The 26,045-nt window shown below is 37.6% G+C and overlaps 1 long non-coding RNA gene across 5 annotated transcripts in view; it reads right to left on the reverse strand.

Moving 5' to 3' along the window:
• Nucleotides 1-26,045, reverse strand: part of LOC125697079 (uncharacterized) — a 214,985-nt gene that overhangs the window by 39,372 nt on the left and 149,568 nt on the right. For 4 of the 5 annotated variants that reach the window (XR_007378670.1, XR_007378666.1, XR_007378668.1 and 1 more), the window contains 3 exons: nucleotides 22,968-23,115; nucleotides 13,078-13,171; nucleotides 1,842-1,958 (listed from right to left, as the gene is read on the reverse strand). This is a non-coding gene — a long non-coding RNA (uncharacterized LOC125697079). Of the gene's footprint in view, nucleotides 1-1,841; nucleotides 1,959-13,077; nucleotides 13,172-22,197; nucleotides 22,330-22,967; nucleotides 23,116-26,045 lie in introns of all 5 variants that reach the window. The other variant, XR_007378669.1, reaches the window with a different exon arrangement.

Raw genomic sequence — 26,045 nt, forward strand, 5'->3', positions numbered from 1 at the left:
TTTGTGTTTGGTAGGAAGATAATAGCTTTACCATTTCAGAAGACTTTTGCATCCCAGAATCTGCTTCTGGGAAATGTTTGCAGTATATTATAATTATCTGCTTTGCAGTTTTGTATTTTTATCCAAGAAGTAAACATGGGAAGATGGTTAACTCTCACACTTGTTTCATTTCATCAGAAAATCCCTTTCATCTCTCAGACATATTCTAAATGTTTCTAGCCTTAACAAACCGTTGGACTAGACACTTTGCTGATAAACTGTCACCTGCTTCTTGCCACACTTTTTGCCTCACTGATAAATACAAATTAGCACCCAATCACATGCAAAGCTATATTAATGATTTTGACATTTCATATACTGTACCTCGTTTTACCTACACGAATCTACCATCTGAGTGTGAAAGGAAATTACTTCTTCCTTTTCTCTGTTCTGGCTCACATACATTATATAATATTTTGTTGGAATCTAGCTAATTTGAAAGGATAGAGTAGGATAAACTCCAGAATGGCCTCAAGACCAGACATGTTACATCCTACACAATGAGCTATTGACAGTGTTCATAGTTGAACCCCTCTGGGCTACCTAATAGTTAGCAGCTATTTTAGCATCCCACATCTCTTCATTTCTTTCTCACAATGTTCCCTGTGAGATAAGTTGCACTGTTCAGTTAAAAAAAAAGGCAAACTAAACTATTCAGACAAGAATCCAATCTAGATCTTTTAAATTCTGTTGAACTATGTGGGGGGAGTTCTAGTCTTTTGTCCCTCTAAGACTAGGAAACCACCATCCAATTTCCATTATATCTATGTAGTTTATATATCTATGTAGTTTATGCCCATTTTAAAAAACATTAACATTGCCTGCCTTTTTGTTGATTTCTGGATTTTTTTTCTTTTTTTTTTTTTTCCCCTCAAGGTAAGTAAATAAAGCATATACTGTAAGGAAATATGCAAATATCTATCACCTTTTTCTGTTGTTCCTAGTGTCAGGAACCAAACACCTTCACCTATGATGCCTTTAGTAGAGTTGGAGTTTGCAGAACCAGTGCACTCTGTCAACTATATCCATGCTGCTGGACACAACTGAGTGAGTTGTACAACTACTGCTAGATAGGACTGAGTTGGCAAGCAGACTGGTCTCACTATTGGGATGCTCCCATACCGAAATGGAGCCTCCGTGTGCACAATGGGGCTAAGAGTAGCCTCGGAGTAAGGCACATCATTAGCTAACATCTCCATATACACCTTATCTAGAAGAGGAATTGAATAAACACCTTGAACTATTAGTGGAAACCCTCAGCAAAACAAACCAGCATCCTTTCTACAACACTGGGCTGTAACTATAAAAGCTAATGTCTGTTTTATAATCCACCATGATAATCATTCGTGATGGAACTTCAAGCTCTTTTTTTCTTTTTTCTTTTTCTTTGTTTTTTTTCTTTGTTTTTATTTTTTTTTTTTTTTTTGCATAATCTAATGTGTGCGTGTGTGAAAACCAAATAAAATCTTGAGTCATGTCCAACAGTAACATTACAGAAACAAAGAAATCAAAATTGAGTGAAACACAGCATAGTCAAAATGCCCCTATTTCACATGTACCCAGAGATTAGGCTGCTCTTCACAATGTGATAGAGTGAAAGTTAGTGCAGTACCATGCAGATCTCAGCTCCACAGAAGGTACGTGCATACCCCTAGATAAATGACCCTCACCCAAAACAGTACCTAAATATCAAAGAAGACTGCAGCCTTGGAAACTTGTGTCTGTGAGGATCTGGGAGTCATTAAAATATGTCTAAATTCTCTAAATTCTGTTAAGAATAAGGTGAATTGATTTTTTCTTACCTTTTTCCACTGCTTTCTTATCTTCTCATATCCTATCATCTGTAGACCGGGACTCCTCCCTCCTGTATGCACATGGAATCTCACACAAGGAAAAAACTTATCTTCACTTCTCAAGGCCTGCATACATCGATTAAACAAAATCAGTGTCATTACTGTATTGCATCTTTCTGCACACTAATAGACACTAATGGTTCTTCATTCTTTCTTCTCTATCCTGGTTTCCTAAACACAGAAATCTCCTGTGTTTATCTGTCATTTACAAGCCCATCCTCCTTGGTAATATTTTACCCTACTGACTATTTTCAATCAAATTTGTCAGAGCTGAATGTAAAATTTTCCTACAAATTCCATGATCAGATAAATGACGGAGATCCAAAAATAATCCCACCTTATTTCTAGAATTATCTTAGCTTTACTAGGAATGTTGCCTCAATCATATGTCAGGCTCAAATATGATCTCAAAGGTAGATTCCTCAACCTAGTCAAGAAACTAATTACATCAGAACTCTACAAATACATAAATTGCAGGTATTTTGCAATGTAAACAAAACCAATCACACCTTCAAAATACCTGAATGTTTCAATTTATTTTATTTTTAGTTAGAAACAAGGCTCATAGATCCTGCTGTATGAGAACAAATTGAATGAAACAAACATAAACATTCCATAAAGAGGTCTAGAGAAAAACAACATTATTAAATTCAGGGGTTCTGAAACAAAAGAAAGCCAAAACAAACTATGTGAGAAAACCATTTATCTAGGCCAACCCAATCTTGCAAGAAAGGAAAGCTCCAAAAGGCATTAATTCCACTTCTGTATTATTATCCTTGAAATACATCACTGCAATTTGAACATAAAAAATGCCTCCAACAAGCTTGGAGAGTAACATGTTGACAAAGAAATATGTGTTATTAGTTTGAGCTGCTAGGTCACCTGTGGGCCAGCAATATGAACAACCTGGCAAATTTAGCCAAAAATTAAGCGAGCAGTTCAGACTATAGGCAGAGTAGGAGCGGGGGGATAAAAGAATCACTAATGTAATGAAGGAGGACAGAAAATGAATACCAGGTTGAGAAGAAACACGTTTGTGGAATACGTGTGTCAAGAGAAATAGCTGCATAGTTCATCTAAATGACAATATGAATGCTCTTTCCATGGGCTCCATTTCTTTCTTTGTCTCATATATTTATTTTTTTCTGTTGTTCTTGCTTACAGCAAGTTGCTAGAAGGGAAACAGTATAAACCAATGAATGACTACCTGAGTGGTCTTTTAAGCCTTCAGACCTAAAAGTATTCCCCTCTCCAGAGGCAACCCAGAAAATAAAAAACAATCATATTAGGTAGTGTGGTAGTATGGTAGAGAAAAATGTAACATGTTTGCAGTTTTGTGCTCAACCCTTGTTAATAGACAGTTTTAAAGGTGAAAAGTGTTATCTGTGGGGCTGCTGTAATCATGCACTTCACTTATTTTCAATTGATTATTATTTTTTGCTATTTCTCAATGACCTGCTAACCGTCTAAAGAACCTCATATATCTTATTTCAGCTCCATCAGACTGTACTCTGATGGGGTTTTTTGTTAGATACGTGGTAGCAGGGAGAAGACTTCAGGGGAAAAAATGCAGGAAATCTTTCAGTGTTTCTATTTGAAAGAAAAGCAGCCTAGGCCAACAGTATTCTGGGCTTCATCATAAGAGGGGTGGTCAGCAAGAAGAGAGAGGGGATTGTCCCATTCTACTCTGCCCCCTGAGGCCCCATCTGGAGTACTGCATCCCAGTTCGGGGCCCCCAGAACAAGAAGGATATGGAGCTGTTGGATCAGGTCCAGAGTAGGGTCAAGAAAATGATCAGACGGCTGGAGTACCTCTCTTATGAAAAAAAAAGGTTGAAAGAGTTTGACTTGCTTAGCTTGGAGAAGACATGGAGGAGGCCTGTCAGCAGCTTTCAAGCAGGAGACGGAACTGGATGATCTTTGAGTTCCCTTCCAACCCAAGTTGCTGAATGATTCTGTGAAAAGCATACAGAAACATGGAAATATTGGAATTCACTTATAGGTAAAGCCCCCTGGGGCTAGAAAGCACTATATATATGCATTTCACTTCAAATCTATATTACATGTGGCAATGTCTGTATCCAGCATGGACTGGTGCTGATGGCTCCTATCTGTTCAAAGAAAATCAGTGAGGGTTTGTAGGCTTCTGTTTCCTCTATCCTAATGTCAAAAAGAACTAAATGTAACAAGGAGAGGGATACAGCAAAGTAGGAGCAATGGATTTATGAGAAGAATCTTACTTTGAAGGTCAATCACGAGTCCCCTTGAAGGATCCTAGAAAAGCTTCAGCAATGATCATGGTGCTGCATAAAAAAGAGTAGCAAAGCCAGTGAATGGGCTAGAAAACAAGACTTTTGAGAATTGACTGGGGAAATTGTTAAGTCTGAAGGAACACCATCACTCCAAACAACCATGTGAAAGGGGGTTGCAGGAGGAAATGAGGGTGCCAGTGGTTTTTTTGTTTTCTATCTAGGTGATTCCATGATTCTATGAAAAGCATGAGATTCCTTGAAGAGTTCTCAAGTTTTAAAACAAAACAAAGTGAAAACAAACAAATCTGGAACCTGTAAATACATTTAATTTCAGGAAAATTTCTCTTTGAGATGCGTATGTATTTTATTCTAATAGAGAACTGAATATCCAGCTTATAAACCATAGATGTTACCAGGGCTATTCAAAGTGTGCTGAAAGCTGACTGAATGATATTACCACATTAGTAGAAATAGTACATGAACTGCTTTTGAAAAATCTCATCTCCAAAGCCAACCAGAGTGCTTAATCTATTCCGCAAATCCAACATGAGTTTGTGATCCAAATTATATACTATTATTTGATATATTATTATATCGAATTTTTAAGCAACCCTCACCATAAAATTCAGTATTCTTCCACAGCCTTATGAACATTCTCCCTAGAAATATTTCCTCACCTTCAGACCATTTCTAACTGTTCTAGCCTTACTTTCAACTGGTTTTGGTGTCTAGGCAGAAGAGGCATTGGAAAGCCCTCAAGAAAATTCCCTGCTAAGCATTGAGTACTACCACAGTTGCCCACTGTACTGAAATGAATGTAGAGGAAAAAAAAAAGCAAAAGCTTTCCATTCAGTGACACAATGAAATGAAGCAGAATGTTGAGAAAGTGTGACATCAAATTTGTCCACACTTCTCTTAAGTCATCCTTTATATATGTCCTTTTTTTTTTTTTTTTTTTTTTTTTTTTTTTCCCCTCCCTAAACAAGATGAAAAGCCAAGAACTGGGTTGATTCACAATGTCTGCGCAATGTCTGCGTTGATTCCTGCTAGGATGTAGTAACCATACATCCGCAAGACCACATGTACAGTTTGGATGCGAAACAAAAGCAATCTCAGCTTAGTCATATTGAGGAAGGGAAAAAAAGAAAAGTCTTTACAATCATATTTGCAAGTTTAGCTGCTACTGCCTGCTAGTCTCAAATTTTAATGTTGACAACCACACAACTGCCACAGCAACATGCCACAGACCTGTACACAAGGCTCAGACACAGCTGAAATGGTAAAGTCCATGGAAACTGCAGTGCATAAAAGCTTTTTCCTCACATGTCGTTTCCATATAGTGATACCTCTTCAAGACAAGCCTGGACATGAGCAGATCAATAAAACAGGTACACGAACTACATGAACTAGTAAAGGAGGTTCCAGATTGGCCCAGATTTCTAGCCCAGCTGTCACACGACATGAAAATAGAATTTTACTCCAGAGCACACTAAGAGAGGATTTACCAGGTCAGCTAAGACAGCTACGAGTTTGCAGTTCCTTTCATCTCACAACAAAGGCAGAAGGAGCACATTTCTTGTGAGCTACTATGCTGTTGAAGAGCATGTAGACAGTAGAAGAGGAAAGATTAGGCTGAAACGACCCTATGGAAAGTACGTGTGATGCTACAGAGCTAGGAACATTGGTTGTGCAGCGTAACAGCCTTTCCTAACTTGTAGTACCAAAGATAAATTAGAACTGGCAAATATTCAGGGAAGAGTAACAGTGTATAGTAAATATGTAGAAAATTCTTAGAATGAAAAAAAAAAACATGGAGGAACAAGAAGATGGGAACTGGTTGTTCAGTCCTCCACCAGTATTAAAATTAGAGCATACTATATGAACCAACTCAGTGCCAAGCTCAAAACGAACACAAAAAGAGGTTTGTAGCTGCTCAGGACATAGAGCACTTCTAGAACACGTTGCAGTTGTTAAAATACGTTAAATAGCAGATTGGATAAATTCAAACCAGATCATACACTGACAATTAGAAATATATAGAAATCACATGTGGATAACAGAATCTCTGAGCTTGAAAGAGCCAGCATTATAGAAAACACTGGGGAAGAGACATACGTGCTTATTCTGTTTTTCATCTGCTCTAGATATTTACTTGTAAGCACAGTTAGAGACTGTGCTAGGAGGATTTATTTTTTCCTTTTTTAATCTGACACACTACATCTTTTCATACATTCAAGGAGTGTGGCCACAACCAGGGTAGCTTCAATGCAAATGCCAGCAGGGCTGTGCTGACTGGGAAGGTCGGAGAAGTGCTGAGATGAAACTCACTTTCTTCACCCCAGTGAGCTCAACCTTGGAGTGAATCTGGAGAATTTTCCTCATCACTGACAAAGCAAGTTCAGATATTTCTTGCTGTCACGCTTTCCAGCTGGCATGTAATCTCCCCGCTCCCTTTCAAATGACTTTTTAAAACATTGCTTTGCAGCCCTTGTTTCAGACCCATTCAGACCCATTCACCTGGCAAGAGGGAACACTGGAGCTGGACAGAAGCTGCAAGTGGATTAGGAAATGCAGAACTAACAAAAATTTGGTATGGTATTTTTTCACATGTGGGGGTTTTTTTTGTTTGTTTTTTTGTTTGTTATTGCTTTTTTCCCCCCTCAGGTTGTTGACAGAAAGCACTGCCTGTAACAATTCTGTGCCTAATTTGATTTTCAAGCTGTTAGAGACCTGGCACAGGCCAGCAGGTTCTGTCAGTGTTGAGGAATTTTTTTTTCCAAGAGACTAAATAAACTCTGCCTTTTCTTCTGAACAATATTGACATATGTGGAGCAACAACAAACAAAACCAAACGAAAAATACTCAAAAGGTCTGACCATGCAGAGGAAGAAGAGCAACTAGATTCCTTATTTTAGCCTGCCCACAGGTATTGGCAAACCTTAGGGTGAGACACAAACGGAAACACCTGAAATGAAGCACAGACCCTTTGCGTAATGCGGTTTTTTTTTGTAGTTTTGTTTTGTTTTGTTATGCTGAACTCTTCTTTTTCTGACTCTCCCAAAATATTAATCTGGAACAGACAGTATTAAATCATCACTTGTAATAAACCATTTCTTAGAGAAAATTAAATAAATATATAGTCACAAGAACTTCCAGTTCTCCTCTTGTTGAGATACAAATGCCAAAATCTAAAGTGTTACACTTAGCTGTACTTCAGTAGGAGAAAAAAAAGGGATGGACTCACAGGTGTTACTCAAGAGATATACTGTACCTTTAGATAACTGAGTAAACTGAAAATATTTCTTGAGCAACATTAAGTGTGCTTTGTGGAAGGGCAAGTTCCATAGGAAATCTTGCCTTTAGCTGCATGTTTCTGGAGATATTCAAAGTCAGGCTAAACCAGCCTCTGAGCACCCTGATATAGATGTCCCTGTTCATTGCAGGGGAGTTGGATCAGATGGCCATTAAGGGTTCCTTTACACTCAAATGATTCTACAATTCTTTTCCATTCTTTTGTCTGTGAGGGATTACTACTTGCATGTTTGATAGAGCCTTGGAGGATCTGTGTATGAGAAAACAGAAATAAAAGCAGGCAGTGAAGAGACCTGAATTCAAATCCTGATGCCTCAAAAGGACCTAATTCCTGGACAGCAACAGACCTTGCCACTGTTTGGTTCCCTATAGAATCAGAGCATCCAAGCCCATAGCCCAGAGGAGACCCAGTGCAACGAGCACAGGAACGGCCACTCTGTCACTCTGTGCTCAGTTCACCTCTGCATAACTCAGTTTATTATTTTTTTTTAAAAAAAAAAAAAAAAGGATGTGAGAATTGTTCCTCTTGCGCAAGTGATTTGTAAATCACCTTGAGGAATCTGAAAATAGCAACAGCAAAAATTTGTATCTTAAACTGTGAGAGTCTATCTTGCCTGTTCACAAGTGAGCTGAATTTCCTAACAGGCTTTGTATTTTAAGAAATGTCTCACTTGAACACATTTTGGGCCACATTTTTCTGAGTATTTTGTTTCCTAAGTCTTCAAAGACATAAGGTGCAATGCTAAGAAAGGCAGAAGATTAAGTTGTGGATTCTTTTTTGACATGCAGGGCAACTAATTGCTAAAGAGAATAAGCTTTTGAATAGCCTTGACATTTTCACTGAATGCACACCTGCAGATTCTGAAGTTTTCTTCCCTCATTTCTAGGATGTGCCTACAGAAAAGAGGAAGACAAGGCCCTTTTTCAGGGCTCTGACCTTCAGAGAGAAATGGAAAGATGGGGGTCAGCTACCTATGTACCTGCATAAAAGAGATAAATCAAATTCTCTGCTCCAGAGGGAACACATGCAGGGTGTCCTCCATATGCAAGCAAGGAGAGGTTGAGAAAAAAGCACTGTGGTGCATATACCTTTCACCAGGCAGCCTAACAAATGACACATTCTGGAAATTTAAAGTCTCTGTGATTTTATCTACAGTAAACTTTTTTTTTTTTCTCTCCCCTATTCATTTCTGAATAGAAGTGAAAGAGAAAAAACATAAGGGTATTTACCCATCTGCAGTACAAACCAAACTTATAGCTGATTTTATGAGGTACAAAGCTCCAATGAATGAGACATTCAACTGTTTAAGCCATATATGCAGAGTGCCTGGAAGCCACTGTTATTTCTTAGGGAAATAAACTATTAATACAAAAGTAATTATTGATATGGATAACAGTATAAAATAATATACAAATGTATCAGACAAGAGCAGTACACACCACTGACAGTGGTGGAAGGTGGCCATGTGCATATAAGCAGAGTAAGCAACAAGCTGCATTTGCCTACGCTGAACCAACAGGATATTAAGAGCCAGAAATACCATCCTTTCTTCTAACACCATCCTGCTATTTATCTTGCCAGACAAAATTAATTAATGTGAAAATTAATTTTAAAAAGGGCTTTCTAAAGAGTTTTTTTTTCTCCTGCTTAATTGATTTTACTTTCACTTTCCTTTCTGTTTCCTCTCCTTGAAAGAAGCGCTACAGGCATTAGAGGAGGTACCTTAATACTAAAATTATCCTAGAAAATAAGCGTAATCACACACCCCAAGTTTTTCAAAAAGGAGGAGGTAAAATATGGCATATTTTGGCAAATGCAAAGAAGAAATATCTTGAGCTGGAGTGGCTGGAAACTTTTCTTGAGAAACTCCTGTTTTGTCCTTTTCTTTTACATATTTTTTGAGTTTCACATAACTTTTAGATGTTGTCTTCTTCCCGTGTTGTGACAGTTCATATATCAGGTTAAGTTCCCCACAAAACAATTCAGCCACAGAGCAGTGATGCAGCTGCAGGACAATGCTGAGGAGTAGGAGGATTCCTTGATACCCAAGCACTACTGCTTTGCTCCGTACTCCCACAGTTCATTCGTGTCACAGACAGTGAACAGGAAGATTTCTTCATCCTATGAAAATGGGACAAAACCAGCTCTGCAGACACAGGGCAAAAACATGAGCCTGACTTCTGAGCCTCATTTCAATGCATTCTTTAATTCCACACCTCTGAGACCTTGAGCACTGTGTCAAGAGAGGCAGCTCAGCTTTCAAAAAGCACAGGAGGACTGAGTTGATGAAAAAAAATAAAAGCAAACCATCTGATAAAAGCGTAACTCAGAGACTGGATAGAAGCCAGGGAAGTGTAGCAAAGTGCTGATTGCAAAGCGATAGACAGAGGTTTCCATTTCACACATTGTCATTATAATCTTGCGGATCCAGTTCCACAACATCATGACAAATTCCTCCTACAAAGAGGAATTAGAAAGGAGTGAAAGAGGAGAAATAACTACACAGCCCAGGAAAGGAAACATAGAAGGGGAGGGAGCATTTGTTTATGCATGCAGCAATTTACAGCATAGAGATATTCCATTCACAACCTGAACTCTCATGTTACTGAAGGCAAAGACAAAAGGGCAAGATAAAACCAGAAAGTGTCTTGGAGTAGCTGGATGATATGTTCCATTTCCAGATATAATTGACACAGACTAAATTCCAAGAGTACAAGTGCCAGGAAACTCACAGAGCTGTCAGACAATCAGAAGATCCTCTTGTGACTCACTCTAATCCTCTGAGATAGCTGCCTGTCTCTTGTGAAGAGCCAGAGCCCTTCAGAGAAGAGGACGATGACATAACAAAAACCTCTGTTGCCCAGCTCTTAGGAGCCTCTATATGCTCTATATGAAAAAATTTCAATTTCAGTCTATCTATGGAGGCATAATTGAGAAAATGCTATAGCTCATAATCCTCCAAAAAAAAAATATATATATATATATATCCCTGGGAGTCTTCCCTTGAATGGAAGCAAAAGCATATTGTAACACTAGTTGCCACAGAGCATTGTTAGTAACTGAAAAATAAAATCAATGACAAGGGAAAGGGGATGTCTGGATCTCTGTTTTGTTTTGGGTTTGTTTTTTTTTTTTTCCCATAGGAAAAATAGAGAAATAAAACGCAAAGAAGGAAGAGAAGTTCACCTTAAGGCTAAAAGCTATTCCTGTGCTTCCTTCTATTTATAAAACAAAACGTGAAAAATACAGAGGGGCATAAAAGACATCACGGAGAAGCTGAAGGAGAAGACAGAAAAGCAGATGTCACACCTGAGAAGAAAGGAAGTGACCAAATGGTGGGCAGAATGAAAAGTAAAGTCATTGTTCTTGTCACTTGCGCTGTTTCATCTCTAGCAGTAAGATACAGTGTTCATGTGTTCATACGTGTTCATATTCTCTAAGAACACTCCAGACTCTCCACTGCTGTACTCTTAAAAAATGCATCTTTAAAATGATGATAATTCACTAAATACTTACACCAGACTTAATTTCATTTCAAGACTTCAACTGAACTGGAATAGAAAACCTTCATTTTCTTAGCAAAACTTTGCACCTCATAAAGGTTTTATCTGTTGCTATGGCACAGGTTTTACCCAAAGGAGTTACTTGCAGAACAGCACAAGAAGGGGGAATTTTTCAGTTCCTTTCACATACACATTTTCATACCTCAGGTATTTTAATTTAGTTGTATTTTTCGTTCATCCTTTAGAGAGTTTATTTTATTTCTGAATAAGCTGCATGTCTACCTCAGCAGCATAGAGGGATTCATTCTTATCCTCCTCCCCACTGTAAATCAAAATCTACTTTTAATTACAGAATATCAGCTATTTCTCTTTGATGACATTCAAGTGCTTATTCTAAATTGAAAGAGCAATAGAGCAACTGCCATGGTATTTTCATACATAGAGCAATGACCTTTTTAATATGATTTCTTGGAAACAATGGAAGTACATTCATCAGGTTATACAGAAATTGGTGCTGCTTTTCTTTTTTTCCAGACATTCCACTTTCAATTCACAATGACATTTGATAAGAGACATAAAAATGTCAATAGATCAGCTTTTTTCTTTTTTTTTCCTCCAGCAACCTCATCTGACAAGAATTCCCCCGTCCCTGTTTCTTTTTTACAGCACTATGTTGTTCACTCATTTGGACCTACTTCAATTCGCTTATTAAATATGTAAGATCTTCATTATGCAACCAAGAGTCGAATCATGTAAGATTAAAACAAAGCCCGAATGAGAAGATTCTTTTTTAACATTATTAATATTAATAGTATGTGCATCTCACATATTTTTGTGCTTCCAAAACCCAAATGTCAATACAGTGGATAAGTTGTACTTTCCTTTCTCATCTTGTCTTCTCTAAAAAAAGGATGACATTCAACTTAAATAAAAGCAAAACCTCACACATTTCCTCACAGCTAAGTTCCATTTCTGAATCCATAGATTCATGGTTATGATGGACTGCCTAGCTACTGATATAAGAGAAAGGGTAACCTGAGGATATAGCTAAAAGCATTTATATTCCTTGTATTGACTTATGCAACTTCATAAATCACACGGTTCATACAAAAGTAGAGGATTTTGCTAATGACCTAATGGGCATTGCTATGTTTTACTAGAAGGAACCTGGTCTTGAATCCTTGCAGGGGACTTGAGGAAAACTGAGATGCTTAGATGGTATCCAAAGCAGACAAGGCAAGGTGAGGAGGAGCAGCTTCACTACTTAATCAGTACGCAATCATAGAAGAAAAATCCATCTTAAATCTACTCTTGTCAGACTTTACCCTGAAACTTGCTCCTGAGAGGCTAGCTTAGACACTCTTTTTTCATAGAGCTTAACACACCTCAGTCCTCTCTTTCCAAGAGCACATGGAGGAAGAAGTATTACATACTTCCCCTGGATATACAGTAGCTTTAGCAAGTGAGCGTTCACTCAAAAAATGGCTTCAGTTTTTTTTCTATGTTCTGCTATGACTCAAATTCATATCTCCTGGAGAAGATACAGTGAAACATTTTAACAATTATTGTGTTTTTTCCATACATCCCCGTCCCATCTTTGGACTTTTTTGTGATTGCCTCCTGCTTTCACAGAGTACAGCATAGCTGTGGGATCTGCTCTTGGAAGGCAAGGATAGAAAGCAGAGAGAGTCTGGCTCTACTTCAGCGCTCTCGGTTCTGAGGGCCAGACTCCTGAATAGCTTTATTGGCAATATGCAAACAACCTTCCTGTCCCTATAGAAAGAGTTCTCTCCTCCCATAGAGAACTCTCTAGAGAACACTCCTCCTTCCATTCTCTCCTCCCAGAACAAACTTTTACCACCAGATAAAATACAGAACCAAATGTTAAGGCTTCTTCTAAAGAACAGCCTTCCTTTCTCCCTAAAGGAGAGAGAGCTGTTAACTGGCATGCAGAATCCTTCTCTCTCTCACCTCCTGTTTCATGATCAATTAATGTGTGTGCATATATATATAAATATATATATAATATGTATGTGTGTGTGTGTGGCTGTGTGTGTGTATGTGCTTTCTTTTACAAGGAAACAGTTTCAGAAGAGGAAGACCTTTATGGTCTCATACCTGTGTCACACTGCAGGGAGAGAAGAGGCACAGAATAGCAACTGATAGAGGCAGGAACTGAAAGAATCTGATTATTCTCCTTACTTCAGGTTTTCTATAAAGGAGAAAAAAAGTATAATTAGCATGTCCATCTCCAGTTACATCCTAAAAGAAAGTGAAAGTACTATTGTGATCTCTGGAGGGTTTACTCTATGTTCACATTCTGTGACACTGATAATAAAATTCATAACATTCAAATTTATATTTTATGTCCAGAGCCCAGCAGAAGAGAACGGAAGTTCACTAAAATCATGTTGGACGTACAGCACTGAAGCTGTAAAAGAATAAAAATACTTTGAAGTATTATAGAGTTAATCCTAAAGCTGTCAGATAGGTCAAGATGAGACAGTTCTCTTCATTCAAACTGATACCAAGTGACAACTTGTGCGTAGCTTCTACATTCAGAAGTTCTACATTCAGAAGTGACCAAAATGACTTCCTATTCAGACAACTTGCTTATTGCGGAACAGATCATTCTTCCAAGTTTAATGTTTTCAAATATTGTTGCTGGTGGGCTTTTTTGTTATAGACATTCTTCTTTTCTTTCTTGATCTCTTCTGCTTCTGACATATAGGAGTGTCAGGACTAGAACTAAACATTTTGAATAGAAGAGTAATTTAAAAAATATGCACACTGGGCACAAGATGCATTGACATTGTAGGAAAGGGTCTTTTCACGTAATAGTTGCTGAGGACACTCTCAAGATTTTAAGGGTAAGATTTTGATCAAAAATAAAACATTCAAAAATCGATTTACTTTCACTCTATGCTGCGAAAGGGAACTTTTATTTATTTAACCCATTGGGACAACTCTTGATTTGAGGTGGCTATGGCTTGAACTTGAAGATAAGTAAACAAGGAAAGAAACTCTCTTCTGTGACGAAAATAAGACTTTACAGTGCATATACATGTAAACTAATCTGTGTTCTCGTAGTGACTCAAAATCAATCACATTTATAAGCGTCTTGTGACCTTTACCCATTTCCCTGGAAAAGAAATAAAATGAAGACAATGGTACCTTAGTTTCCACAGTGTTGTCTAGGTGCTTGATTGGAAACAGACTGGAAAATGATACAGACAGCTAGATAACAAGAAAACCCATTTATCACTGTGACAGGTACTTGGTTTCACATAAGTTTAAATAACCAGTGATGGAGTGGGGTTATCTTTCTCTCATCTCAACCTCATAGCCAATGTTTAGACTCAACTAAAGTTTCCACTTCATAGTAATCAAGTTACAAGGGTTCAAATTGTTATTCATGAATTCAAGGAGGTTAAAGCTTGAGATTCATTAATGCAGCGTTGTCAGCAGCAGCAAGCAGGTCCATGGCCTAGAACAGTGTGGTAATTGGTAAATCTGAAAGCTGGATGGTTAATGGCTGTTTATTAGCCTCTAATACATTCTGTGTTACAAGATTTGACATTAGATATTCCTACTGAGCCACAGCATCCTGGCAGTTCACCTTTCTTGTACATCAGTGGACATGTGCCAGAGCTTAACTGTGCCATGGAGAAAAAGGAATACAATTCACCACTCCTTATATATATACTTGCATATATTCTGCCATGCAGTGTGGTCTTCCCCATTTAAACACTGAGACTTAATGAGCACTACAGCCCTGAAACACAGAGCATCACTTATCAACAAGAATATATCAGGCAGTGTCACTTCTCTCATTTCTGTGTGTGTTGAGTAACTACAACCTATTCTGGTGTATAACAGATGTAGGTGTTCGTTTATTCATTTTTTAAGGAAACTCTACCCACTTAACTGGCAAGAGAAAAAATATAATTTTTATGAAACTTATACTTTTCCCAATGAAATAAACTTACAGTTTATATAGAAACATGTAGCTTTGTCCATCTATTCTGATTCAGTTTTGAAGCACAAAATTCTAGAAAGAATGAATCTGTAGCAGGAATATCCCTTTTCACTTCTCTCCTTGTCTGCTTATGTGAAAGTCCACAAGCCATTCACAGCATAACACTCAACTATGGAGGCATGTGTAAGCCTAGGCAGGATTCAGCTGAGTCATCAGCTCCATCACAGGCTATCAGAGTCCTGTCAACAGTTGCCACCTTGAATAATTTCTTCCACTGATATAGCTCTCTGCTTATCTTTGCTTACATAGGCAGGTTTCTCATAACTCAATGTAGGATAGACTATCATAACTCTAAAAATGAATGTTTTTCTTCTGATTTCCAGCCTGAATTTATTTATACATACTTTGTTCTTTGCCCACCATGCCCTTTATATCACATCATTTCTGCAGGTACTCTCTCCTGAGAAATTTATAGAGAGCAGTCAGACTCGAGCTTATTATATGAAAAAATGTCAGAATCTTACACTCTTCTACATGAGAAGCTTTCCAGTTCAGATGTTTTCTACACACTTCAGTTTGAATTCTTTAAAAAAGGTGAATAAAAAAATATATAGGAAATAACAAAATAGAACTATACGAGCTTTACATAGGTTTGTTAATCCTTTGCTATTTTTATTTCACATACTTTGTCTAAGGCATGTTAGTGCCAAATCAGCTTCTTTCCATAGGTGTTCTGTAGTAGTATGACAATCGACCAAAACACTCAGGATATTTTTCTTCTTTCCTACTGCTAAATACTGACAGGACTCAGTATTTTGTATTAGTTCTCGCACGCACGACCTTCTGTTTTCATCACTGCAGGACCTCAAAGGTCACTCACTAAATTCTGCATAGTATCTGGATCCTCTTTCTTTATTGGCATCCTTTCTGCCTTCAGAATGTTAACACATTTCAAAAGCATTATTTTACCCTGATAGTCATAATGACTAGTGCAATAGACAGTACTAAACAAGATGAGGGTTTGAGGATTTCAGCTACTAAACTCCCTTCAACCTAATGATTTTCCTTTGTTGCATTCACAGAATTACAGAATTGCAGTTGTTTTAGAAGGGACCTCTCTGAAGATCTAGTCCAAACTCCCTGCTAAATTCTAGTTTCCTTGGTAATCTACAGTTCTTTTTTCTAATTCTTTAAGGTTTTGTGTGGTTTTTTTTTTCCATCTTGATAATGCTTACAATAAGATATGAAAAATCTTCACTGACATCCAGCTAGATCAGATCTGTGGAAGTTAAGACTGGCAGGAAGTTTTCCACAGTATCGTCCGATTGATACGCTTTCATCAAAAATACATACCAATATTTAAAATGAAACTCAAACCAATCAGAAACACCCTGGTATTTATGCTTTACAGTATACTCTGGATTCTTGCCTAGTTTCTCAGAAGGCTCCACATATATATCAAGCTAGGTTTTTCACAAAACCCACAGATTTACAAAGCTTTTAGTAAAGTAGAAAAGAAGTAAAATCAGGCAATTCTAAATCATTTGCCTTTCATTTGGAGTAAAGGTTGTTCAGATGCAAACTCAAGGCACAACTCTGTGTGTGCATGTACTGAGGCAGGGTTAATTGAAGGTCTTTCAGTGAAACTCTGTAGTATTAAACTTACACAAAGCTCAAAAGCCTAACTATGACAAAATTAGTTTCCATGTATACTAACAGCCTGACTGCTCTTTATGAAGTGTATGTAACAAAGGTATTGCACACATAAATTAACATTTCATATATCTTGAAAATATGAACTAGGATAGAGGCTAAGAAAAGACACTGAAAACTTATTTAGAGTGGGTGATTTGGCTCTTAAATTGCATACCATCGTGAGAACAACAACAATAAAATAAACAATTCAGGCTTGATACATTTCATACTGAGACGCAGTGCCATGCATGTTAATCACCATAATGAAACTTATCCCAAATTATTCACGTGCTGCATAATCAGCTTTGTAAAGTGATGCATTTCATTTTTTGGCAATAACACAATGTTCAAATCAGTAGCAATTGGAGCAAAAACTGTCTTTGTGCTATTGTCTTTGTACTAATTTTCTTGATCCAAATAAACGTTTAGCAGAATCTAAAGATAAACCTTGAAGAAGTATGAAAATCCTTCTTTTTCTCTCAGTGAGCAATGGACTTAGCATTAGACAATGGAAGAGTGCTAGACTATTACAAAAAGCTGCCACACATGATGGGTTAAACTTCCCACTCACAGTGGGTTGTTGAGTCCTTCCAAAATTATCACAGCAGCCTCTATTCATCTATGTACTACACTGGTAGTACAGACAATGAAAGTGACACAATTGCTTTCATTATTAGTGTCATTAAATGATCTGTAACATTATTAGCAGCAAGAGTGCAAATACAGTAGGCAAGCTGCTAAAGTAATCAGCATCAGACAAACGCTGAAAAATTGTCAATAATCTGCAATCTGCATAAAAACAGATGCCTACTAAAATCAGAGAAGAAGCAAAGAACTCAAAGGTAAAGGCAGAAGTTTTTCAGGAGAAAACACAATAAATCATACAAAATTTGGAAAAGGAAAGGCATCTTTCAAATGTATTTTCTGCAGCGTGACCATAAATAATGACAATAATTAGTATTATTGTTGCCATTCACAGTGCTATTACTTCAAGGAACCACAATCAAGAACCAAAATCCTGCTGAAGCAAACTGTTTACCCAAGTGTAAAACACCCTGTTTGCCCCAAATAGATGAGGAGCTAAACTCAGTGGGACAAATGCTTAAGTGGCTTGTTGAATAGGAATTACTGCAACATATGCCTAAGGTTGGTATGTACTAAACAGTCTTTCTCTTACTGGGAATTTATTTATTTACATAGGTCACTCCAAAAATAACGGTTCCTATTTATTTCCACAGAAACTACAACAGATACAAAGAGCACAATCATACTATTTGACAGAGCAAATTCACAGCTGCAAACCCTGTTTTTCAACACAGTCACCATCATCATCTATGAATTTTCACCAGCAATGAACAAGAAACCAGCTTCTTGTTCTCATAAAAATCCGCATCAACAGAGGTGACCAACTGACATTGTCATCACCGCTGAAATGCACCATGGCCTCACTGTACTCATACCTGCTGCTTAGTCTCCATAAATGTTCAGTAAGCACAGATGTCAGTGGGTGCAATTTTAAATTTTTTTTTTTTTTTAATTTATTTTTTTCAGGGAGTAATTCATATACATCTTTATTTCATATTCACTTCCATGTCAGAAGCCATTTTGTCAGAACGCTCCTCTGCTGTCATCTACTGCACAGCAACAAAACATAATGAAACATTGGTGGGAAAGTTCAGTTTCTACTGCCATACCACCAACATCCTACTCTGACATAGTGAACCAACATAATAAAATAGGAGGCATTACTTTCAGATCAGTTCAGTATAACATAAATAGCAAGGCTGCAGCCATGACTGGTTCGGTCAAATTGTTTAGACCAAATTTTTACAAAAACAAAGTCCCTGAATACTTGTTTTTAACCCATTAATTCTTCTTGATCATAAGAAAGGAAAGAAAACTTCAGTTTTCAACAAAACTTCATTATGACTGACAGCTTAGTGTGTACTTCTGAAGTCTAAACTTGAACTATGGCAAACCTGAAGCAAAATAAAACAAAATTGCAGGAATGCAACAACACACTCAATGAATTTTACTAACACTTGGTTACTCCAAAGTTTATCTTGCATGCATGGTGATGCATGGCGATACTACTGCCACACGATGAAGTCACCGTATGCCAAGATCCATGAAAGTGTTCAGACCATTCATCTGGGCAGAGGACCTGGATAAACTGCATGCCTTTTGCCTTTTTGTTCTCTTCCAGGTATAAACTGCTGTAACCTCCATGTTTTTGCAGTATTCATGAATCAGTGGTTTTAATTACAGTTAAAGTTTAATCTCAGCCAGTAAGGATAAATGTTTAAATAGTTTATGTATATAAATATACTGATGACTTCATCAGAAGAAAAGTTAGGGTCTTTAAGGATGTTATGGCTGTTTGTTAACTGGAGTCAGGGATGGGTTAATTTTAATGAGAAATCTCAAGTACCAGAGGTCTCTGCAATTTGCTGTAGTACTTGTTTCTCAGGGGAACTGATTCTGAACTAAACCTCAAAAAATTCATCATAAAAATATTACCATAAAACCGGATAAGACACACAAATCCCTCTTCAAGAAAATAAATAAAACATCAGGTTTTATCCCTCTTCTCTAATTAACACAGCAACCTTTCTACTCCTTCCTCAAGCCTCCAGGGCAAATGATGTCAGACAGTGACATGATGCAAACACCCCAGTGAAAACAGGAAGCAGCTGGTGTGTTTGAAGAGGGAGTTATTGCCTAGAAATGTACACTGCTCTGCAACTCATTTCACACCTTTTGCAAATAAATAAATTGAACGTGCTGACAGTAAGTCAGCTTTGGAGAAATTATAGTACGTATAGTGTGCAAATTTTATAGAGTCACCACACATTTTGATTTTTTTCCCATTTACAGAAATGGGAAAGATATACAACATAAAGAGAAACAAAGAGGACTGCGTAGCCACAGGCAGAGAAAACCATCAGTAAATGATGACAGAGGAAGACACCCACATCTGACATTCTGATAATAGGCTTATAAAGGTGAGAAAGACTTACAGTCCTCTTATCTCCCACTCTGGCAAGTCCACATCTTGCAGTTCAAGAAATATTTGTTACCATAAACATGTGGATGACTATATCACCTGCATTGGGAAAGTTTAGACTGTGATCAAAATAATCTCTTTGGTCCTTAAAGTCTGTCATTACTTAGTCTGCATTTTAACGTGGTAGAGACTAACCAATATTCTGAACTGTCTGGATAAATACCGATTTTTTCCATCCACCTCATAAGTAAATAGCGAAGTCTATCTCCAGACTTCTCTTCTAGGACAAGTTAGTCTGAAATTTGGTTCATATGGAATAAAACGTACAGAGAACAACACTGTGACAAGCAATCCTTCGTACATTTTGATAGCAGAAAAGCTTTGGTGATTATTTCTTCATCTGGGCCTAAGTAGGAATCTGATCGAAAGATTAAAGCAATAGGATTCTTTACTTTGAGTTCAAATGTCTCCAGATCACAGGAATTATTCTAAACTACTCTCAACTTCTTGGCCAAGACAACGGACAGAGTATTACAGAATCATTTACGTTGTATTTCCTTGTAAAAAAACCCTTAAGATCGTTGGTTCCAGACACCAAACTAACTCTACCAAGTACATCAATAAACCAAGTCCCTATGGATCATATCCACATGTCTCTTAAATATCTCCAGTGACAGGGACTCTACCACTTTTACTGACAGTCTGTTCCAAAGCCTAACTACCTATTCCATGAAGCAATTTTTTCTGATATTTAATCTAAACATCCCTTGGCACAGCTTGAGGATGTTTCCTCATATGTATAGACAGCAGTCAAGTATCCATGGTCCACAAATCCTGATGAGACTTTAAAGCTTCTAGAACCTAAGCAGTAGCATAATTAGATTGGAAATCCTGACGTACAGGGAGAGCAGTGATAGCTATGTTTCTGTAGTATTCCCATACTGTTAACAGTATTTTGAGGAGAGGGACCACTGGTGATAAGTCAGATCACAGTCAATGAGTATATATTGCTTCGAACAAGGCTGTTCAAAGATCAAATTACTGAACACATTGGTCCTTCTTTGGTTGGCATTTAGCCAACAGACTGGCAGCCGCAGGGCAAAGTTAACATGGGTGCACGTTAATGAGCAATGTCTAATTCAAAATACCTCTTCTGACATGTTCTAAGAGGCCCAGAGGAAGCGCACAATGAGGATATACCAAGACAAGATCTTATTTTGGAGGAAGATCTGCCATACAGCCTGCCATATTTAGCATTGATGAAGAATGCAAAACAACTGTTCCTTATTAGTTTGCAGCTTTGTTAACTTTGGAGCCACTACAAGAGGCAGGGGGTTATATCAGTAGACAACAGACAATGACAGTGGTGAGAAAAAGATGTCTGTTTTCTGGATATTATAAAGAGTAAATCACAACATCCTGTGCAAATTGCTAGTACACAAAAGGTGGGATGGCAATATTTTCTCAGTGTTAGCGCCTTTCACCAGAGGTCACAATTTTTTTGCCTTTATGAAAGAAATCTGAAAGTTAATGGTAACAATACCCCAAAGTATGGTTGGATGAGGGGAATGAATACTACTGTATTTGGGGAAATCTTGAGGATGTGTAATACACAATGCAAAACTTCACCACACTTTTGTGCTGCAAAGGGCCTGAAGGCATGTGCACAGACACTGTTGATCCTACCTTGAGTTCTGCAAAAATCTGTATCAGTGTCACAAATCTTATGCGACAACAGTCAATAAATTGGAGTACACAACAGGAAAGAACAAAGCAAAGGCAACCTACAGTGTAAATAATTGATGGTTGATCGGTGAATCCAACATAAAATGCAGTGCATTAACATCTTCGCAGATGACATGTAAGACATTTTACCCTATTACAATAGCAATCCCAGAGAGTTTCAATTCATCCATTTACCATCATGCAGTAACCTAGTACAGCATCTTGGCAAATACTTAATTTAAGAGATAGTACTTATAAGTATGGTATGATTTGTTTCACAGATTAAAGAAACTTGACTCAAAATCAAACTTGACACAGGAACTGTGCTTTCCTTCAGTTTCATCAGAATTTTCAGAGTCTGCATGAAAAGGTGATTTTGAGGGAAAACAACAGCAGTAGAAACAGCAAGTCACGTTAGCATTCTGACTTTGATAAACTATTTAAGGAGCATATGTTCCTAATTGTCAAAATGCCTGTTTAAAATGACCTGAAGTATCTAATGTGAATTCAGCTCCACAACGTAGACAGTAAAAGCGTGAATACTTTTGTTTTCTTCAAAGAAAGCAGCTCTGAAACAGACTGCATGTGACACTGGAACTTAATTCACATCCAAAGATCTCTACTTTGCTGAAAGATACAACATCATACATGTAACATCAGCTCCTTGTCATCCTGCCACAGCACGGATTCCTGTCTGAACTGATGAAGAATCAACAAACCAATTATACTACGAGCATAATAAGCAGGTGTGAATGTTCCAGAGCAAGAAAAAGGATAGCCAGAAGATTCTAGTTATTTGAGTACTGTATGGTGAACTGTGAAATGTCCTTACCATTCTTCACTCCCAAAAATCAAGAGACGGGAGGTTCTAATTCTTCAAGCTTTTACTGTAGTATCAGTAATGTGTAGCCCGTCACATATTTGTATAGCATTTTAGCAATCTCTGTGTGCAAAAGATGTTTATCTGTGGATTCAAGAAAGCCATTGTAAATTCACTATTAACAGCAGCATTTGCTGGGTACATTTCTTAAGATCTGGATATGTTTTCTTTGAAGAGTGATCCACAAATGGATTGTTAAATAAAGAAAAAAAAGAAAAAAAAAAGAAAAAAAGAAAAAAAAGTGTTTTCACTTTTACAGTTTCCAGGAGGTTCCAACAGCAAACTGCAGAAAACTGCAACATTGTTGCAAATACAACAAAGAAAATCCTGGCGTAAAACAACAGTAAAAGAAAATGAGAAATCAATAAGTTTTTAGGACGATGATAGAAGAACCAATGAGATAATTTGGACTGAATAATATAAGATACATCAAAATAGCCTTATTGATGCACGTCTAGGTGCCAGTACTGTCATTTAAGGTATGTCTAAGCATTTTGACTCTAATCAATATGTTGTGCTTGCTGTAAGAGAGATTAAGCCCCAGTGATATATGACTACTTTTTATACATGTTCAGTATAATTGCTGATCCACTGTTTTCAATCAGCATTTCCAAGGAAATGATAGAGATCCCCACTTAATCATTCTTCAGCCTCAGAAAGACGAAAGAGGAGAGTCAATAAATACTTGTAAATAAGCACTCTGGAGGATGGGCTAAAGTTACCTTCAATTTCCCACTGAGAGAATGGATTGTCCACACCTCATCCTGGGATGACAGATAGAAGTGTGGAGGCCCTTCAAATGATTGTGTATAAATCAAGCAATGCAGACTCTGCAGAAGATGCCTTCATAACATAAGGAGCAGGGTCCAGCTGCAAAAGAAAAACGAAACAAAAGAGTTAGAATTCTGGAATTCTAACAAGATGCTCTGATTTCCAATTTTGATAATCACAGAATTGTAAAGGTTGGAAAGACAAAAAGATCTTCAAGTCCAACCATCAACTCGTACCTGGGCCCTCTCTAAACCATGTCAACTCAGTGCCACATCTACTGTTTTCTTGAATATCTCCAGACACGGTGACTTCACCACCTCCACCACTAAAATTTTGTTTTAAAATATAAGGTGTTGTTTCTTTAACAGAAGTACACACCAAGTAATTGCTTGCTATACTCATTTGTACTTCTCGTTGGTCATCACAGCGGTTTCTGAGGTTCTTCAATCAATGCAAATCAAATACATTTGTGAACTCCTTAGGCTATTAATGCACACATAACCAAACAAAACTTTGCTGCTATTGCACAGAACAACAAGCATTCTTATAAGCTTCTCATTCCTGACAATATCTGGTGGAACGAGTGTGCCTTATATAAAATCAAAGCAGAGCTGCTGCATGTGTTGTTATTTAAATATTTATCAAGAACCGCGTATGCATCTGGCGTGGTAGAAAACATAAAAGTACACGATGTCCATGCCACAGGGAACGTACTCACTCAGTATACGAGGTGGTGTGCGACTGTGGATAGTAATTGTTTTGCTCACTAACTCTTTAATGCTTTATCTGACACTCAGATTCTGAACGCGTTGAGCCCTCCAGTGTTCACAGTGTTTGAGAAGCTCTCGATAAACTCATAGAGAACTATCCTTTCCATACCTGTTTTTTTTCTTTTGCTGTATGCTTTATGCCACCAAAATCTAGGGCTGGTATGAGATAGTAAGTACATCTAGCAGCTACAGTACGCTGAAGTATCAGTGTTAGCCTTTTAATGGGCTCAAATTGTCCTTTCCAGGTATGAATTAGCCTCACATTTATACTAAAAGTCACAGGAGACTCTCTGGGGCATCATGCTGTGCCTCTGTTATTTGGGCTGCAGCCATGCCCTGAGGGTGCACCATCTCCTGCTGGGCAGAGCCTGGGTGCAGCAGGGATCAGCAACCTGCATGCATGCAATGCGAGCATGCAATTCAAAAGCAGTAATGGATTGAGTCAGACCAAACCCTGAACCTTTCCTCTTTTTTTTCTTTCCCTTCCACTACACTGTTGGATAACATATACAAACCTGGGAATTCTGCCCTTTATGTACTACTGATGCAGGTTGCAACCACAGTCAAGACTTATGCCCAAGTGGCAGTGGATATTACACCTAATGCATGTGACCTTTAAATAAGCAGCCTGAGTTTAACTGCTGCTTATCTCTGAGATTTCCCAGTGGCAACCTTATATCGAAAGCAAGGTGTTATCAGCACTTAGAGAGACCATACAAATGCATCACATCTTTGCAAGGATCACAGGAGCCTGAAAGGTCTGAAGGAAAAACGATAGTGCCATCATTTGTTTCATCTCAAAACTACTGTGTTTTTGAATGCTCTTTCCCTTAGGATGCACTGCAGAAATGAAAGTGGGATATTTTTTGCACTGTCACTATGTGATTTAACTCAACTAAAGCAGGTTTCTCCAAAGGCCTGTCTCACCTAGTAATCCTGGTTGGATTGTAGCTGATGATAGTTACTGGTAGATATAATTACATAATGGGTTCACTCTGTAGAACAAACAATGATAACAACCACATATCTAATTTCCAGGGACAGGAAACAAAAAGTAGAACAAAATGGAATCATGTTTCAGAGAAAGTTTATAAAGATTTCAAGGTCAGTCACAACAGTGCTTTCTGTAATGAAAAATTCAATTCTAAAATTAGGATATATTTTACACTGGAATTTGGCTTCCAATAGAGCTTAAAGGATCATCCTGCAAGGTCAGTATTTCTGTTTCCCATGCCCACAGCCCATAAAGGAGATAACCATGGCATTTTGAAATTCTCATGTTATTACTGTGCTTAAGTCACACATTTTATTTTCATTTGGTTGCTTGGTTAGTGATAGATCCCACCGTCACTCACGTATAGAATACCCTCCTAAGGAATTTTTTAGTGCCTTTAGTGACAGGTCCCAAAACACTCTGAGTTGTACAGAATTTATTATACTTAGCACAAACAGCAATTTTGGCAGCATCTGTCACAGGAGTACAAGTGATATCTTGTTATGAAAAAATATGCAGAGAGAAGAAAGCAAGAAGTTTTGGTGCAATGCCTCCCAGAGGAAATGGTCTGCCTGACCATATTTTGGCTCATTTGTCCGTGGTGATAGTTAGCTGCTAAGCTGCCATTATCAGGAAATCTGAAGTGAGAGCATGTCACTGCTGGGCAGAATTCCCAGTAGGTATAAATCAAATTCCAACTTCTGAAATGCCGAATCAAGAAACAGATCTTTCTTTCTCAGAGTCCTAACTCCCACAAGCAGGTGCTTTTATCCAAATAAACCAACATAATTAAAAACATATTTATTTTTTATTTTTTATTAAAAAGCAAAACTTGCATGCAACTTAAACATGAGGTTGCAGCAGAGAGATAAGATGTACTATAATAAAGGTTAAGATAAACACAGACTAATAGTTTGTTATAAAACCTAAATTATAATATGTTACTAAAACATAAGATTTATGTAAATAGCAGCTCAGATTAACTGTTTTTAAAGACTAAGGTCTGTATGAGACTGTGATCCGTTCATTTCTTCCAGTGCTCTCTGCAGTACAAGCTAAATTACTTTGTCTAGCAATTTCTACATCAAGGCTACAATTCTAATTTGATCTAGATTTCAAAACATTTTCAGTCTTTGATTTCCAGGGATAGAGATAAAAACATATCCCTAGATATCAATTACGCCAACGATTAAACTACCCTGCACCAAAAATGTGCGTTCTGTCCTTGGGATGAAATTGTCTTCAATTCCCTCCATCAAATACCA

The sequence above is a fragment of the Lagopus muta genome, chromosome 8, assembly GCF_023343835.1.
Source record: "Lagopus muta isolate bLagMut1 chromosome 8, bLagMut1 primary, whole genome shotgun sequence".
In the NCBI taxonomy this organism is placed as follows: Eukaryota; Metazoa; Chordata; class Aves; order Galliformes; family Phasianidae; genus Lagopus; species Lagopus muta.